This window comes from Thermobia domestica, chromosome 16, assembly GCF_964235325.1.
Source record: "Thermobia domestica chromosome 16, izTheDome1.hap1.1, whole genome shotgun sequence".
NCBI lineage: Eukaryota > Metazoa > Arthropoda > Insecta > Zygentoma > Lepismatidae > Thermobia > Thermobia domestica.
Window position 1 is genome coordinate 162,106,328 of NC_137469.1, and position 17,140 is coordinate 162,123,467.

The following is a 17,140-nucleotide window of genomic DNA, read 5'->3' on the forward strand; positions in this document are numbered from 1 at the left end:
CACTACTTTACAGTAATTTAACACAGTAAGCTTACCTCTAATTTTCTTAATAACTTCACTTCCTTGGTTACAAGCCACATCATTTGTACCGGTTAACATTACAACATAGTTTTTCTCCTTATTTGCAATTTTAGGGCTAATTCCACTCTGCACTTTTTGCTCCAGGCTTAATGGTTCTTTGTGCCTTTAATTTGTGTTTTAGATTGTGTAACTGTGTTTAGATTTGTGTTAATTTGTAACTGTGTTCATTTGCTCAGCTAGATCCCTCCCATTGCTATCCGCCTATACAAAAACTTGAGGTTCTGTTCCAGGTTTATTCCTTGCACTTATTTTCTTGTCTACCGCACTGAAGGCCGGATTCGTTGTAAGTTTGGCGTTATTCAATGTATTTCTTTTACTGTTGGTTCCGTTCTGTTTCAAACACTTTGAGTTGTTCATAGTTTCACAGTCAACATTCTGTAGAACACTAAATTTATTTTCACACACTAATGGAAATTCACACACTCTGGCGTCATTCCTGTATGAAATGTAGACCCCCTTTGTCTAGTACTTACTTTTGTCCACTCAAACTTCGATGGATTTTTCTTCTCAAGGTTTAGCTCTACTGCTTTAATTCTTTAATGTAAAGTTTCATTTTCTATTTTTAGTAGTTTTAAGTCTTCCTGTAGAACACGTATAATTTCTAGCAAACTATCGGTATCGCAAGTAGAAGTATCAATGTTTACTGGTTCACCATGTTCTGTGCATGTTGGGCAAAACCACTCGAGCTGTTCCTTCATTTTATGCTTTCTGTCACCATTATTGATATTTCCACACTTGAAATGGAACCATTTGTCACATGATACACACAAAATGCCATTTTTAACATTTCTCTTACACTTACCGCAGGTTTCATCACACTTTATCTTGATTTTATCAACAGTTTGAGAATTTACACCACTACTTTTGGACGCCATCTTGTGAATATAAGTATAAAGTATCCCTTTCAACTTCACTACTACATTTTGTTCTGGCTAATATGTTCAAACAATCTCGGGTCTCTTTTTATTGCATTAGCTTTCACCATGAAAAATCCTTAAGTTCAATCTACGGTAACGTTAAACGTTCTGTCGCCATATAACCTCATTGTTACACTAGCGTTTATGAAATAAAACACAAAAGTTGACAATAATACTAATAATAATAATAATAGTAATAATAATAATAATAATAATAATAATAATAATAATAACCGAATATTAGTTTATCTCTGTTTAATTAATGATCCAATTGAAATCCACGTCTTTCGTCGCTCTCTGCTTTTTGTCGGTTCTATCACTTATTATTTGCTTCAGCACCTAAAACAGAAAAGAAAAAACTGTAATTAGTTACCGTATTACGACTTTTCAAATTACAAATATGATATTCAACGTAGCACTAACTTTCCCAACCATATTGGCTTTGCATGTGAGAAAGCCATGGTTCGATTCGCGGTGCAGATTCTGCTAACTACCTATCCAATATAAGTTTGTTCATACACAGTAAAAATATACCATTTATAACTGAAAAGTCTACATTGCAAGCAAGCGTACGGTTCTCCACGTGGGACAACCCTGGTTCGAGTTCCGGCAGTGTCATTGCTCCCTACTCAATAAAACTTCCTTCTTACCATATACTTTCTAAATACCAGTTATACGTCTTACACTATTCATAGCTACATACAAATAACAACACCTGCTAAGCAAAAGGTTTATCGTACGGTTTTTCACGTGGAAGAGTGCTGGTTCGATTCCCAATACGGATTCTGTTAACTTCCTGTTATGTCTTACACAATTCACAACTATATATAAGTAACAAGTTCACACTGCAAGCATAAAATTTAGCGTACGGTTCTCCACCTGGGAGAATACTCATTCGATTTCCGGTGCAATCAATAATGTTGATTCCCTCTACCCTCCATATTACATTATACTATATCTTAGTCATGTTATAATTCCATAAAAGTACACCAAATCATATCATTTTCAATGCCGGAAAATCCGCAATCAATTTCCGATAAAACAAACATTTCCGTCCCCTTTTACTCCCAACAATTACAATATGTCCCTTTCCTATATAAAAATAAACAAGTATAATACAAGAAAACTACAAAGTTCGTACTTACCAATCTTCCAGTCTCTCCTAGTAGTAAAATATCTTCTTCGCAAACTTAACACGTGTTATTCCTGCAGTCGTCTTTGTAAATGTACACATCATGCAAATGCATCAGTATTTATATACCCTTAAATCTTTCCAGAAGTTTCGAGAGTGTTCTTTCCCCTATTCCAACAATAATAAGCTTAAAAAAAGATCTCGAACGTTCCAGCGCTTCCTTTCACTCATTCCGACGAGCAACATCAGCTGCCGCGTTACATGTGATGCATATTAATGAATCCAACAATATATTAGATTGTCCTACGTGTGTGATTTGCATATTTTATTTCCGAAAGGTCTTTCTATATTCTGCTTGTCCAATTAACATTTCTTTCACCGGAAAACATTTATTATGTGTCATGTTCTCTAGTCCATTTACAATATCCGGCCGCAGGTGTATACATTATCGTATTTCTTCTGTGTCATTAATATGCGGGAAAAAGGGTGTATCCATTCTTCAAACTGTCAACCGGCCGTGTATTAAAAACTGTTACCATGTCAAAATTATCGCCAAACTGCTTCATTAATATGGGCGAAAAGTGTATATGAATCTACTGAGGTGATAACGCATTTATCAGTCATGTCTTTGATGCGTTTTGCAATTCTTATAAAATATGTGAGTAATGAAATTCATTTATCAAACCAACTTTTACTGCAGCATTTTTCTAAAGACAGAAGATTCGCAATTTCATCGATAATTTCATCATTAGAGATTTTTTTGCAGAACATCCCTTTCAATGGCCATAAGCATAAATGATTCCAGAATATGATTTGACAAAGACGAACGCATACAAGTTTTAATTAATTTAAGATAACTGAACGCTCGCTCCAACGATACTTAAGTAACCGAAAAAGTTACCAATATTTGTAAACAGTAAACAGAGTTTGAAAAGTGGAAACATTCATGGTATATCTTAGTACTAACATGTAACAACACAAGTAATACTGCTTACACGGATGATTTTCGTTGCACATCTTATAAGACTGGCCTTCTGAAAAAGAGGCAATCCTTTCGCCCTCTGAGGCACTACACTCAGTAGAACTGTCACACTTCTGCAACACCTATGTCAAGTTGTATGTTAGTACAGTCTTTACTATTTGCTTTATCACAGTAGTCTGGCAGAGTTTTCTGGAGTTTTTCAAAAATGTTAGCAAAATTCAACAATTCAAATTTCAAATTTTGATGCTCAACTAAACATTTTTCAGCTATCTCCTGCAAAGCACCCTCTGGAATATCCTCATTTAGTAAATGAGTAAATCGGCGAGGATCAAGAAGGACGCATCAAAGATTAATTTTTTGTTGTTTGTAAATCTATCATTTAATCTACCCTGGATTTCGTCTAGCAAAGATTGAAATATACCAACACGGCAAACTGCTGCTTCATCTGGAAATTGTGTGTCTACCACAGTTTCGCCAAAAATGACTTTGTCTTTCGAGCTCGTTTCTTCGGAAATGTGCATTCTACCTCATCATCATAGCTTAATTTTTCTAGTACTTCATTCACATACTCAGTAAACTGCTTTCCTTGATCAACAATTTCTTCAAGCACCAATTTGTTCAACTCCTTTTTGATGCCCTCTACCATGTGGAATGCAGATAGCATATACACCCCCTTTGTCTGAAGGTACTTAAAAACTGGAGAAATTATATCAAGCAAGTGAACAAAGAAAATACCAAATACCACAGACTCGAATTTCAAGCAATATGAGATCAATCCTGAAGCCACTGCTACTACTTGTGCATCAAATTTTCCAGAACTTACAATTGCACACAATATAACAATTAATCAATATACACCCCACTCTCTGGATTACCTTTACATCCAAATAATCTCTCTACACCTCAAGTCTTCGACCACCACCGAATCCCTTCCCTAGGATGAATTATTCCATATAACACACGCATAAATACAATTCTAATTATAGAGGAAGTTCGGGTATTATGGAATAGTCGGATAATATGGAATACCTCATTATCTCGCCTGTGATGTGTTGCTTATAAGCGGAGAGGAAAGAAACTACTACCTCACGTTTCTATGATGCTCTGCAGTCAGTCTCCTTGTGATTGTGACATTCGTTGTGTTGGTAGACGTAAAAATCTGATTTCTTATTCTTGAAAACTTTCACAGGTAAATGTTTTACAACCTGTATTTCTCTATTGAAATGTAATAGAACAACAATTCTTTATTTACTATGACGTTGGATATACAGAGTGGTAGTTTGATAAGCGTCATTATCCTATACGCCTTCGAATGCGTTTAACAACTCTTTCGTTTCCAAGGTGGCGTGGAGGGCAATATGGAATACCCGCAAGAAAAGCATGGTATTCCGTATTCCGTATGGTATTCCGATTATAAAAATATCTATCGGTATTGGGCAATTAAACATAAATTTATGATGACAACAATGCTAAGTGTATTTTTTATTACAGCAAATTTTCTAATGATGCAAGGGATGAGCTTTGGGTCCAGCGTTCATCATGTTTAATGTGAGTACATAATGACTGTGCCGATCCTGAAACAGAGTATTATATTTATGACTTTTGCAAGCAATCACATTCAGTTATGGCTTGGCATTCAGAAGTTTCATATATTGTCACTGTACTCATTGTATGTTCCACAGAAAACTCATATCTTTTCTATATAGAAATTTGTATTCCATATTACCCGACTATTTCATATTACCCTTCAGAGTGGTTTCTTTACAAATCATAAATTTTGCCCACCCTTGTAACGAAACTTCTTTATCAAGATACGCATAAATAAAGCCAAATATGTAAGGCGTATACTTGTTTTCCTTTTTGTTTTAATGTGCAATTATTAACTGAGTTATAAGCGAAACAAAAACGGTATTCCATAATACCCGAACTTCCTCTATTATTTTTAATGTTACTCTTAGTAGTGCAACTAAGATCGCATGACCCCAATCCCCCCGAATTATTTGCAAATCGGCCCCCCTCAATATTCGTGCACTATTGTAAGGTATACCAATTAGAAACCCTATCTTGCAATCCTTCTTCCTCCTTATCGACTTGAACTTTTGAAAAAGTATCATTGCATCAGCGATGGAGACCTCCTTCTACCCGAGTTTTGAAAACAAGTAAAACAAAATAAAAATCATAAGTTAAAAAATAAAAAAAAATACAAGAAAGGAGTGGTGCGTTTCCATTGGGGTTCATTATTTTCTGTGTACTTTATATATACGATAAAAATAAATTGTCCCAATCTAATGCCCTGTTAATTCCCACAGCTTTGTAATGTCTTCGTTTGGATAAGAACATGGAGAATATTCCATGAAAATCCTCCTACAGTAGGGAAACCGTGTTAGATATGGAGTTGGAAATGCGACTTGTGGCATTGAAAAGAACCTGGTCTCCTCAGCACAGCAGTGATATTAGAAATCGGTCCCGTGGCCCGAAACCCAAGAATTCGAGCCCCATATGTTTTGGCTCAGGTCCCTTCTATTCGATATCAAATATATTGCAGTGTCCCTTACGACATGCAGCATCACAGTATTGTCTTGTAATGTTCCATTGAATAACAGACAGGATAATAACGAAACTTACTTTTGTCAGCAAAAAGGCTGGAGAATATAGCATATACATCGTTTGGAGCTCAATTTCTTGGGCTTTGGATTGGGTTTGAGCTTGGGTCGGATTTAGGTCATCACCAGTGTGCTCAAGGGAAACCAACCCTTTCCAATGCAACCACCCTAGTCCAAAAACTCCATGCTTCATTGGGGAACAGAAGGGACTCGACCCTATAGTTTCGGGCCCCTATATCTGGGGACATCAGACTTCGGGCTCGGTTTGTGACATCACCGCTGTACTCAGGGGACCACGACCATTGTCAACTTCCACGTCCAAGAACTACATTTTCATTGGTGAATAGAAGGGACCCAAGCTCGAAATTTGAGGGCTGGATTTCTGGAGCTTTGGGCCCGTTTTCTGACATCACCGCTGTGCTTAGGGGTCCATTATTTATCAACACCACTCGCGTCCAACAAATCCATGTCTAACGCGGTTTCCTTACTGTAGGAGAATCAGCTCCATGCTCTTTATATGTAATCGATTGCACATCACATTTTTGAATAAATAAATTATGAACGAGATTACATTTTCGAGTTAATAACTTACATGTATTTTTGAAACTTTTTAAATTGTCTTATTGATTTTTCAACAAACAAGGCCACGGGTTGGGCAGAGGCCCCCTTTCCATAGTGCCCCCTTCGCTAGTACTGTAGGCCCGTTAGTTACGCCACTAGTTACTATGAAAAAGAACGAAGTTTTGAATTAGTTATAACTAATCGAGCAATATCTTCAATGATTTTGCAGAGGGCAGGGCCCACCCGGAAATTTCCGGGTATCCGGCCGGCCCAACCCGCCACTGATAACTTGGCCAAGGGATTTTCAGCGACGCTTCAGTCGGCCATTTTTTTTTTTTTTACCATCAAGAGAGTTTTGCAGAGACCGAAACAAATGGAAGTCAGACAGTGCAAGATCCGAGCTATATGGTGGATGCATCAAAACTTCCCAATCAAGTTCCGTCAATTTGTTAGTCATCAAAGAAGTGTGTGGCCGCGCATTGTGATGATGGAGTACAATTCCCTTTCTGTTGGTCAATTCTGGTCTCTTTTTCTGGATTGCTTCGTTCAAACGTTCGAGTTGTGCACAATACAGGACTGAATTAATGGTTGCAGCAGCTCATAATGAACAATTCCTTTCCAATTCCACCAAACACTCAACATAACCTTGTTTGCTGACAATCCAGGCTTTGAAGTCGTTTATGGAGAGTCATCATGACAATGCGCGGCCACACACATTTTTGATGACTCGGAACAAATTGATGGAACTTGGTTGGGAAGTTTGATGCATCCACCGTATAGCTCGGACCTTACACCGTCTGACTACCATTTGTTTCGGTCTCTGCAAAACTCTCTTGATGGCAAAAAAAAAATGGCCGACCGAAGCGCCGCCGAAAATCACTTGGCCAAGTTTTTTTGACAAACCACTTAAGTTCTACACCGATGGAATTATTAAGCTACCTAAAAAATGGTAAAAGGTCAAACATAATAACGGTCAATATGTACTTGATTAAAATTGATTTTCAATAAAGAATTTTTTTGTTCAAAAATGTACCAAAAAACAGCGGAGACTTTTTATATGACCCTATAGAACTCACATACTTCAAGTTTACTGATAGCATGGCGTCGCTAGAATTTTTCTCGGGACAACCTTTCTTGAAGGGACAAATCTACCGTAAAGTATGCTATTTTGTCCCAAAATACCTCTCAAACGAAATGAAAATTGTATAAAAATCAGTTCATAAACGCAAAAGGGCAAATACCCCTCTTCCCCCTTTTCAACACACATGACTGTTACTTATGCTATTTTCGTTACGACAAACAACACAAATGACATTTCATTTTACCCCGAAATAATACGGACACTGGTACATTACTGCTTTAATTCAGAATAATAAAGTCCAGCCTTTAAGAGAGGGGGCTACCAAGTCCTCCAACACCCCTCCTCACACTACTGTATGGTATACGTATACTTAAACATTATTTATTGACATCACCTCAAATATGTTAATTATCAACCTAACAAATAAATATTTGTCCGTGAACCTGACCCCACCCACACCCGCACTAATTTTAAAACATATGCCAAAAATTAATGCCTAATTAGTCCTTACGACCTGCAGTGTTAAAAATTTGTGCTGTAACACAAACGTCAAAAAACAAAAAAGATTCTGGTTGGGGCTAGATTCTCGCTAGCCCCACTTACTCAACCGATTGAGAGGAAACCTATGCACAAAGTTAGTATTAAATTAGTGCTGACGATACCGCATAAAAAGAAAATTAGTGCTATTATCAGAGAGAATATACTATTCGAAAATCCTTAATGGCGGCATCATCAAAGAAAACAATCGATCCCTCATATCTGTAAGAGGTGACGTGCATTTTCTCACGGTGCAATCTCGCACGGTGTTCATTATCGAGCAATTTCACACGGTCCTGGTTATCGCATTAATCAGTCAGCAGGTGTGGTGCATTTTCACACGGTCCATCTGCAATCACGTGATTCACCCTGAAACTTCTTTCACTACAAGGGGAGGGGGACAGAACAACTATGAACTAAGTAAGAACAGAGAAAGAGCAAATACAAGTTAAATACGAACAATTGCAATTAATATTAGAGAAGGAGAGCTTAGAAAATGTTTCACTTTCACAAAAAGAATAATGAAGAAAGTAAGCAGAAATTAAAATAACAAAGAACAAGATAGATCAAAGAAATCAGCAAATAAAAACAATAGTAAAGAAGAAGAGAAAAATAGCATATACAATAAGAAATTGAAATAAATGAAAAAAAATAACAGAAACTATCGGAAATTGATATTAATACATAAAGAACAGCAAATGAAAATAAGAACAAATAAAGAATAATCAAAAATTAAAATAATTAGGGACAGAAGATAGAATAATCACATATTAAAATAAATAAAGAATAAAATAAGCAGCACATCAGAGAATTCAGACAGGTAGTTCAACAATCGAAGAAAAATGTGCCCACCCTAGAGCATAGAAAAACGTTGTGATTTGTAAAACACACAATATTAGCTCCATACTCCAAGCGGTTCTAAGAAGAACCTTGTCATCTTGTTATTTTCCGAGCGAACAGCACGTCGTTAAGATGGAACCTTCTACTTTTGTACGTCGTCAACCCATTTTTACAGTTCATAGCCCATTATCTTAGCTTTTGGAGATAGCTCAAGCTTCTCAAGCAATTTTTAAGGTCTGCGCCATTTTCTAGCTTCTCCAGGACTAATTGCAATCGTTCGTCAAGACGGATGTAAGTGAATTTTCTACGAGTCTAAGCCCTGTCTCGCGAAAGCATGAAAACTAGCTGTCGCATCTGCTTTTAATACACTCACAAGCTCAAATATATGTGGTGTACTCTTAGATATGGTGCGATTTAACTTATTGTGCCAACCCTCCACTGGGTTGTTTGTTCTGTGCCTTTGACCGTTGCAGTTCCATATTTCTCTTGGAACATTTGGATTATCCATCCATTGTTCAATGAAATAATCGTTGAACATTTCGATTTTCTGGCCAGATGGACAGTCCTCCATGACGGTGAGCCAACCTTCATCGATCCTGCTTGTTGGTATTAATGCCAATGCACTACACATGCGAACATGATGGCGTACATCTTCATTGTGGAGGTATTCTTCGACGAGACCTATACTCTGAATCTTCCGCCAGATACTCTGGTTGAAATGGTAATGGCAGCCGGAAACCTGTGAATTGGGAAACACTGCACGCAACGCATTGATTGCAGCAAGTTCAAAATCTATTTTTAACACTCGAGGTTCGTTCTGGCCAGACCACGTTTTAAGAAATGTAAACAGTTGTTCGTATGTTCGCTCTGTTTTATCTGGCAACAATGCATACAAGACCGGTACAACCAGTGTCTTATCATGTGTGCTTCCTATGTCTGCATGTATGGTGTATAACTGGGAAAAATACTTAAAGGAACTCTTGAACGTTCCGTCAAAAAAACATTGTTCGCTTTCCTTCAGTGCTGGTTTCAAACCCTCGTAACCAAAACACAGAATTCGTCCGTCTCCTTCCAGTGCGTCGTACTGTAAAAACGAGGTACCATCTTCAAACCGAATCATATAATCGGGAAAGCAGATATTTCTAGGAGTCGGTGCACCTTGATGTATGCCGGGTGATTTCCTTCTAACACCATTTAAACCCCCTTTCTTCTGATCATACGATGGTATGGAGGTTACTAGGTCCAGACCTTGATTAATTGGAACAGCCATTTCTTCTTTGAAGATAACAGACACTGGTGTAAGGATCTCGTCTCTTGCTCTCTCGTATCTCTTTTTTCTGAATCGATGTCGACACGATATTACAATGTCATTATTATTATCAGATTTCTCTTAACATTTTGGTAATTGTGGGCATTTCTGCTCTGGTGATCGGTTTCTAACATTATTGGTCGTCTATAAATTAGGAATTCTTCCATCTTCTCATGCAAAAGCCCTTCAGTTGCATAGGCATGTAAATGTATTGAAAATATAAACTAAAACTGGATTTATTCCATGTTGTAAGCATACATCTGAAATAAAAACTTATAAAATGTGCTGAATATGCTCTTGAGTACTAATATATGCTCTAACCTTTGAAATATGCATTTATATGCACTACAAAGCTTCAAATTCGGACTATATTATTATTTCTAGAAACCCCTACCAAATTTAACAGAGATGCATACGAGCAAACAATGCATTTGCATAAAAATCCGATGTCTAGTCATATTATATGAAGCCTTCGCGCCCCCCCCCAAAAAAAAAGAAAAGAAATTAAGAACATAAAAAAAGGAAACATGAATTTTTACAGAAAATCCTAATTCTATTAATACGATACTTACCCATACTGTATGATCCCTGTTTTCTCTCTGCATGTAGTACTGGAACCCTGCATGAACTAAGAGACGATTACCTCTGCTAGTTGTTATAAACTCCATTTCTACGTTGAATCACTATGTTCACCCAACAACGAAAACACTAAAATTAAGGAATTAGACATCAAGGGCGCTTCTTTTATACCCTATTTATCCCCCACCCTCCAATGACATGATTCACAGGTGTACCATGGCCATACGCACCTGCAGAGATAACTAAGCAGTAACAGGAAAAGAATAATCACAAAATAAAAGTTTATTTAACTCATCTTTCTATTTTTAAACAATGGGTTCCGACTTCATTAACAAAGTGCTTATTTTATTCTTTGCTGTGGAGAATGACTTTATTGTCCATACATTATTTCCGAAAATAGAGATCTTGATCAACTTAGCCGCAGAATGCCTTGAAAGTCGACCTGCAGAGACGATATCAATTTGGAGTGGAAACCAGTAACACATTTTAGTCTGTTTTCGCAAGATTATTTGTTTTTCTGAATTTTTATTTTCATGTACTTTAATTTGCTATTATTTTCGTTATTAGTTTTATTTTATTTTTGTAATTATTTTCCTCTTCTTTATTATAACGTGTGTTTGTTAATTTTTTCTTTTTTCTAGCTTCTCTAGTATTAATTGCAATTGTTCATATTTAACTTGTATTTGCTCTTTCTCTGTTCTTACTTAGTTCATACTTGTTCTGTCCTCCCTCCCCTTGTAGTGAAAGGAGTTTCAGGGTGAATCACGTGATTGCAGATGGACCGTGTGAAAATGCACCACACCTGCTGACTGATTAATGCGATAACCAGGACCGTGTGAAATTGCTCGATAATGAGCACCGTGTGAGATTGCACTGTGTGAAAATGCACGGAATCCTGTAAGATAATATCACTAATTTTCTTCCTATACGGTATCATCAGCACTGACTTTTGGGATAGTTTACAAAATTAGTGCTGCATTATTAAAAGTGGGTGGGGCTATCTTCACGTGAACTTGGCCCCACCCACACCGGCACTAATTTTAAAACATGCCAAAAGTTAGTGCCTAATTAGTACTGACAACCTATAGAGCCTAATGTTTTAAGAAAATGTGATGTTACAAAAACGTCAAAAAACAAAAAAAGATTCTGGGTGAGGCTATAAGATGAAATTTATACGCAAAGTTAGTATTAAATTAGTACTGAGGACACCGCATAGAAAGAAAATTAATGCTTTTTATCTTATCATAAAAATAAGGGATCGATCGTTTTCTTCGATGGTGCCGCCTTAAAAATTCTCGAATATTTAGACCTGCTATTAATAGTACTAATTTTCTTTTTATGCGGCATCATCACAGTAGCGGAACTAAGCTCGTAATATTAGGGGGCAAGAGGGGAGGCAAGAAAAAATTTGGGGAGAAGAGGCAATCACACTTGTTTTGCTTTGAATATTATTATTATTATTATTATTATTATTATTATTATTATTATTATTATTATTATTATTATTATTATTATTATTCACTGATTATACATAAAAATGTGGGCGAAGGAGGGGCGACAAAAATTTTTGGGATGGCGGTCGCCCCTCCTCGCCCCCCTGTAGCGCCGCCACTGCATCGTCAACACTAATTTAACACGAACTTTGTTTATAGGTTTCACCTCAATCGTTGAGTAGGTTGGACTAGCGTGAACCTGGCCCCAGCCAGATTTTTTTTTTTTACGTTTGTGTAACAGCACAATTTTTTTTTAATACTGCAAGTCGCCGTCACTACTAATTGGGCACGAATTTTTGGCACGTTTCAAAATTAGAGCTGGTGTGGGTGGAGCCAGGTTCACGGATATTGTCTCTGACATAAACGCGTGAGTCGTTGATTCCAAGTGGAATCATTATATTTTGGTAGCAAATATTCAACTTGTGTGTGTGTACTATACTCACTCATATCAAGTACAAAAATCTATTACTATAATATTTATACGGATAATACATACCTGCAATTATTTTCACAACGTTCGAAGGTCAGCTAGGTGTGCACGGGCCATGTAACTCCAAACAATGAAAAGTGTGTTCAAACTTTTACCGATCGTGGCGAAACTGTACACAGCTGCCATCAGTTGGCAAAAATTAGAACTACGACATACTTCGCAACTTGGAATCATTCGGCACGACATTTTATGCGCTATGAAAGTCAATAAAGTTGGTGATTCCAATTGGAATCATAGGGTCAGAAAGGGTTAAAAGTAGAATTTTGGAACTCGAACTTCAACTAACTAATAATGTCAGTAATTTTATTTTCAATTTTTGATAGTTTTGCATGTATTTCACTGACTTGTTAAAAAAGGTTTTCTCGAGGGGTATATTTACTGATTTAGTAGTAGGTCACAATTTCCTACCTTCTATTTCTATTGTTCTAGCTTCCAGTTGAAAACAAATCTACTTATCAAACGCGACGAATGGACTTTTTCCTGAATTGAAAGAGATTCTATTTGTCTGGGGTCGATTCGATTTAATCGACCTGTGTAGTTGGCTACTTGCACTGACGGAAAACATCTCGCCGGTGAAAACACAAAGTGGCGTAAGCCACTTTTCTAGGAGCAAAAACAAACATGGCAGATTTTTTGTTCATACATTTCGGTGCATGTTTAAAAATGTGTATTTGCATTTATATGTAGGAATATATAATAAAAATACATTTCTAAACACGCACTGAAGTATGTGTACAAAAAGACATGTTAATTGTTTTTTCTCCTGAGAAAGTGTGAAATGTGGCTTATGCCACTTTGCGTTTTTATCGGCGATCCATAATCGTAGAAGTTCGGTGGGAGACAGCGTTGTTCAGTGCCAGTTCCAATCACAAATGCTTTGGAAGTAATATCCTCTTTTAGAAGCAATTATATATGATTTCTAGAATTAGATGGGAAAAGTGAGTGTCTATAGCACTGTGCATCAGCAGTGTCGCTCAGGTGCTATCACCATCACAGCTCGAAACAAGCATGGAGACCAGGCCGACCTATTGTAGCTGCCAGACAAGATTAAGAAAGCAATTGCTCATGTGTTCGGATGCTCATATGAATATTTTTGCTTAGAAGCACCCATACTACAATTTCCCAGAGTATTGCTATTTCCTTCTAGGATACCCTATACATATCAATTCAAGGGAGTCGTTGTTGTGGCTTCTGGGAAAATGATCTAACTTCAACTGTTACATTTAAAAGACTCGATGATTGGAAGAGGTGTAAAAATTCCCTTTTGCACCGGGGCCCCAAAGACATTTGTTATGCCACTGAGAACAACCATAATGATAGAATTTCTAGAAAGATAGAAAATAAAGAGCATGATCAAAAATGTATTAGGAGGGTATTTTTAAAAATGATATCATCATCATAGGTATTCTGCCATTATTGGCAGGTCACTTGCTGCAACTGAAAAAATTCCATGCACCATGGTCTTCCTCTAACCTCTTTGTCTTCACGTACGATTTTCCTGTTTTGAAATCTCCATCAATTGTAGCCTCTTTCGCCCCCTTCCTCTCTTTCCTGTCACCACACCCCCTAGCACGTCCCTCATGATACAGTTGCTTCTTATCTGATGTCCTAACCAGTTTCTCTCCCCCCTTTTTAATAATATCTAATATTGTTCCTTTTTCCTCTGCTATTTCTAACATCCTCTCATTCGTTTTCCGCTTAAGCCAGCTAATTCTCTCCATTCTTCTTCACACCCACATTTCGAAAGCTTTCAGTGATTTCTCACCATTTTTATGTAATGTCCATGTTTCTGACCCACACAGTACAATACTCCACACGAAGCATTTTATGAGTCTTCTTTTTTCCAACTCTATTCAAGGTCCCACACAATAGTATTTTTTAGTAATTCCTCCTAAAAGCTTCTTTGACCATTCCTATCCTTGCTTTTATTTCACGTTCACATTTCATATCATTACTAATAATTCTACCCAGGTATCGACTAGTCACCTGTTCTATTTTATCCCCTCCTATTTCTATATTTGATACGGACTCCTTCGTTCCAATCACATGGACGGTTTTTGTCTTTCTAACATTTATTTTCATCCCATAATCTTCACAGCCCTTTCTCAAGTTTTCTTAACACTTTATTGATTTTCTTTTCAGATTCTACCACAAGCGCCATATCATCTGCAAACCGTATACACCTAATCATTCTACCTCCTACTGAAATGCCGTCTTTATTGTGTAGGCTCCTTTTCACTATTTGTTCTAGATAGATATCAAATAATGTAGGCGAGAGACAGTATCCTTGCCAAACTCCTCTTTCAATTGCACTCTGATCTATCATTTCCTCACCTATCCTAACACTTATTTGGTTCATATACATGGTGTCCCAGGAGGAAAGGGCAATATTTTGAGAAATGGTAGTATGGATGATTTTAAGCAAAAAAGTTCATATGAACATGGGTCCTAATCTCAACGGTCTGAGAGCTACAGGTTGGGAACCATTTTCGAGTTCATGTTGCTTATTACTCACCCTGCAGTCTATTTACTCTACAAAGGTGAAACATAGCGCATTTGAAAAGTGTTGGAATTGCCTTTGCAACGGTGTGCAACACGTGACAGTGGTGTCTTTGGAAGGGAAGTTATTGAGGGAAAATTGGTAATCAGTGTTGCCATCCAATTATCTTACATAATCTTAATTTCCCTCAATAACCCCCTCTTCAAAGACATCACTGTCACATGTTGCATACCGTTGGAAAGGAAATTCCATCACTTTTCAAATCCGCTATGTTTCACCTTTGTGGAATAAATACAGGGTGAGTAATAACCAACATTAATTCAAAAATGGTTCGCAACCTGTATCTCTCAAACCGTTGAGATTTCGACCCATGTTGATGTGAACTTTTTTGCTTAGAATCATCCATACTACCATTTCCCAAAATATTGTCCCTTTTCCTCCTGGGACACCCTGTATAAGTTTGTTATGAGTCTTCGATCTTTTCATTCTAACCCAACTTTCTTTAGACACACTTCATACTTAAAAGGTAAAAGTACAGTTAAAGCAAGCAAGAGAAACGCCCTTAGAAAACTACTAAACGATCATGAATCCAATTTTCACATTTAGTCGAATGATGAAAATGAGAGTCCTTAGCCTCGTCTAACTGTTTTACATTTTAAACCTTAATAACAGTATTCTTAAGTTAACTTTTTAACTAACTGCACAAACTCAAGTCCACAGATATGACAAAGGCAGTGAGCGCAATTGCTCATGATCATGTATAAGAGGTTATAACTGTCGTGCGTGCATAACCGCATGAATGTTGCTTCCGTGCAGTTATGAAAATTTTGTTATTTCTGCTGTGTGTTTGTGTGTGCATGTATCGGTTAAATCATGTGGGAATATGAGGTCTTATTGGATAAATGTAAGTGTAAATGAGGTGACCACGCTCTTGCGTGTTAACGTTGTTTAGTTAGAAAATGAAGCACAAGTTTGCATTATCTCACTTTGGCACGTAGCATAAGCTTTAGATTTAAAGATTGTTAGTATGCGTGTTAAACTTAATTACTTGATTCCAAATCATGTAACATGTTCTTCAAATCAGCTACAGTAATCTTTGAATCTTGATATGCTGTACTTGATTTTTTTTAATGTGCTACACAAGTGGATTTTCTGTAATTCGAGAATGCAGGAAATGTAAGAAGTTTATATACTATATGAAATGTCCATTCTCGTACGGGAAGAATAGGAAATTTTGAAACACATGTCGGAATGTCTTTAAACAAATTGATGCGATTTAAAAACCGAGCTTGAGGTGAGTACTATGTTCCGAAAGTCATTTCAAACGGTCGACCCCGAAAGCTATGAATTCGACATTAAGCTCAGTCATTTTGGACATTTTGTTTTTATCCTGTTTCCACCCCCAATCCCGATAGGGCTGAACTTGAATTTAAACGGTTTTCGGAGCGTTAGTGTTCATTTCAGTCCCGAAAACTATGGATTGTATATACACTAATATAGCTTGTTTTAGTTTATTGTTAAGTCACCAACTTCCAAAACTTACCCCTTGCCTTACTTTACTCTCGCCGTATTTGTTTCACCCAGCTGGCGTGCCCTTTCTTGCCTAAACTTATCGGGGGGCACCTAACAGCTTAACCACCCCGAAAACTAAGGATTCGACACTAATCTCGGTCATCTTAGATATTACTTTTTATCTCTTCTCATCTCCACGTCGATTGGTGCTGAATTTGGACTTTAAAGGTATCGGAGGTGTGTCTATTTATCTCAGTGACCTCGAATACTATGGATTCGAGACTAGTATAGCTCGCGCCGTGTGGACCTTGTGGTGGACAAACACCGTGCTCGTGAGTTTTCCCGGGGTTCTCCCGTTTCCTCCCACTTTCTTTATTTCACTCATCTCTCATCATCACCGTCTCCTCTGGCGTAACCGGAATAACCGTGGGACGTAGAATTTAAAGACTGCAAATTTATATTTTTCTCTCCTTTGTAAAAAAAAAAAAAAAAAGTTAGTTCTTGAGAGGTATTAATGCATTCT

At 37.2% G+C, this 17,140-nt stretch overlaps 1 protein-coding gene across 3 annotated transcripts in view; it reads right to left on the reverse strand.

Moving 5' to 3' along the window:
• LOC145673497 (uncharacterized) overlaps positions 1–17,140 on the reverse strand; it is a 136,418-nt gene that overhangs the window by 79,559 nt on the left and 39,719 nt on the right. Inside the window, exon 1 of one of the 3 annotated variants that reach the window (XM_081743259.1) lies at positions 12,612–12,792. The exons of the other annotated variants lie outside the window; for them this stretch is intronic. The gene's annotated coding sequence lies outside the window, so the exon portion shown is untranslated. Of the gene's footprint in view, positions 1–12,611; positions 12,793–17,140 lie in introns of those variants that run through there. 3 annotated transcript variants of the gene reach the window in all.